This window comes from Leptonychotes weddellii, chromosome 8 (assembly GCF_054177405.1).
Source record: "Leptonychotes weddellii isolate Sample4059 chromosome 8, ASM5417740v2, whole genome shotgun sequence".
Classification (NCBI taxonomy): Eukaryota; Metazoa; Chordata; class Mammalia; order Carnivora; family Phocidae; genus Leptonychotes; species Leptonychotes weddellii.
Genome location: NC_138376.1, coordinates 63,663,486 through 63,665,786, shown reverse-complemented (window position 1 = coordinate 63,665,786; position 2,301 = coordinate 63,663,486).

The window sequence follows — 2,301 nt, the reverse complement described above, 5'->3', positions numbered from 1 at the left end:
AATGTGACCTCATTTGGAAATAGGGTCATTGCAGATGTAATTAGTTTAGATGGGCTGGACCTCCCACCCCAATCCAATATGACTGGTGTCCTCATAAGAAGATGGTCATATGAAAGCAGAGACACAGAGGGAATGTCATGTTGCAATGAAGGCAGACATTAGAATTCTGCACCTGCAAGCCAAGGAAAGCCAAAGATTGTCTGCATGCTACCAGAAGCTAGGAAGAGGCAAGGAAGGTTCCAGAGGGAGCATAACCCTGCCAACACCTTGATTTCACAGTTCTAGCCTCCAGAGCTGTGAGACAATAAATTTCTATTGTTTTGAGCAACCCAGCTTGTGGTGCTTTGTTAGATCAGCCCTCGGAAACAAATAAACTGTTGTAGGCTCAAAACAGTAAACAGAGCAATGATTCCTGGCCTGTTTGTGGAGCTTACCTGCCCTCGTTGGAAACTAGATATAAAAATAATCCCCTTTTTCTCCTCTATCTTCAACTTCTCTCTTCTGGCTCCTCCCAACTTTAAGTATCCAGTATCTCTTTCTCTCTCTTTTTTAAAGATTTATTTATTTATTTGATGGGGGGGGCAGGGTGCAGAGGGAGAGAGAGAGAATCTCCAGCAGACTATTCGCTGAGCACAGAGCCTGATGCAGGGCTAGATCTCAAGACCCTGAGATCATGACCTGAGCCAAAATCAAGAGTCAGATGCTTAACCAACTGAGCCACCCAGGCACCCCAAAGTATCCAGTATCTCTTTACATAGAAATTAAAATATCCCTGGCCTTCACTTTCCTTTCTGACAGGTTATCTCTTGTTCCTCTTTTATAGCCACATTTCTTAAAGTAGTCATCTCCAGTTGTCTTTATTATACTGATCTCCCACTCACACTTCAGCCCTTTATATTCTCACCTTCGTCCTCACTATTCCACTGAATTTCCCTTTGCCAAGGTCCCCAGATAAACTTGTCACTAAAGCCAATGGAACCTTGAGTTTCCTCCTTGCTTGATCTCTCAGCAGCATCTGACCATGTTGACTACTTCTCCTTCCTGAAATGCTCTTTACATTTGGTGTCTGTAAAGCTATTCTCTCCTATCGTTTCTCCACATTTTGTGACTGCTCCTTCTCAGATTCTTTTGAAGACATTTCTTCCACATAAATGTTGATGTTTTTTAAGATACTAGGCTGGGTCCTTTTCTTACTTTGCACACTCTTCCTAAGGAATCTCTTATTTCCTTGGCTTTGTCACAATCTGTATGTGGAGGATTTCCAAATCAATAGCTCTAGTTCATATCTCTTTCCAGAGATAGAGATCTGAATATTCTACTGTCTATAAACATCACTACCATGTGATACGTGTACCTCAAATGGAACACTTTTAACCTTCTTCCCTTCCCTCCATTCCAGTTCTTTCTCTAACATTCCCAAAAAATGACATTTCCATTCTTCTCATTGCCAAAGCCATTCCTTGGACTCAGTCCTAACTCCTCTCTCCTTTATCCCTCTACAACCAAGCAATCTACACATGCTACTGGTCTGGCAGTCCAAATATTTCTTGAAACTACCTGCTTTCCCCCAATTTCAAGGGTACTCCATTAGTATCAACCAGTATTCTCTCTCATCTCAATTATTACACCACCCTCTTTATTGCTCTCAGGGCCAGTGTCAGGGGCAGACAACTTGTGCAATCATGCAGGGCCCTCACTGAAAAGAGCTCCTCACTTGGTTTCATGTTCTGAGGTTTCCATCTTGAAATACTTAATACTTTTATCTTTGAACTTATATTTTTTAAGTGAAGTCCAATATGAGTCCAATAGAGCATATATGTGAGTGGAGGAGATAAAGGCAATATGCATGTCTGTCATTTCTTGCCATTCTATTTCTATATAGTGGCCACAATGCCTCATGAGCACAGAATTCCAGCAGACCCACCATGTGTGCAAGTTCAGTAAGGCTCAAATGAGTACAAGGCAAGAGTGTTAAGTCTGGATCAGCAAAAGAAAGCCATGGTTTCCACTGGGGAATCAGAACTTCTTTTGAAGGCAGAAAGAAGGCAATGGCATTCTAAGAAACATCAATGACCAAGTACCCCTATGATACCCTTTTTTGTTTTTATTTGATTATTATTTTTACTTTTTATTTTTATTTATTTATTTTTTTAAATTAACATATAATGTATTATTTGTTTCAGGGGTACAGGTCTGTGATTCACAGCGTTCACCATAGCACATACCCTCCCCAATGTCCATCCACCCAGCCACCCCATCCCTCCCACCCCCTACCACTCCAGCAACCCTCAGTTTGTTTCC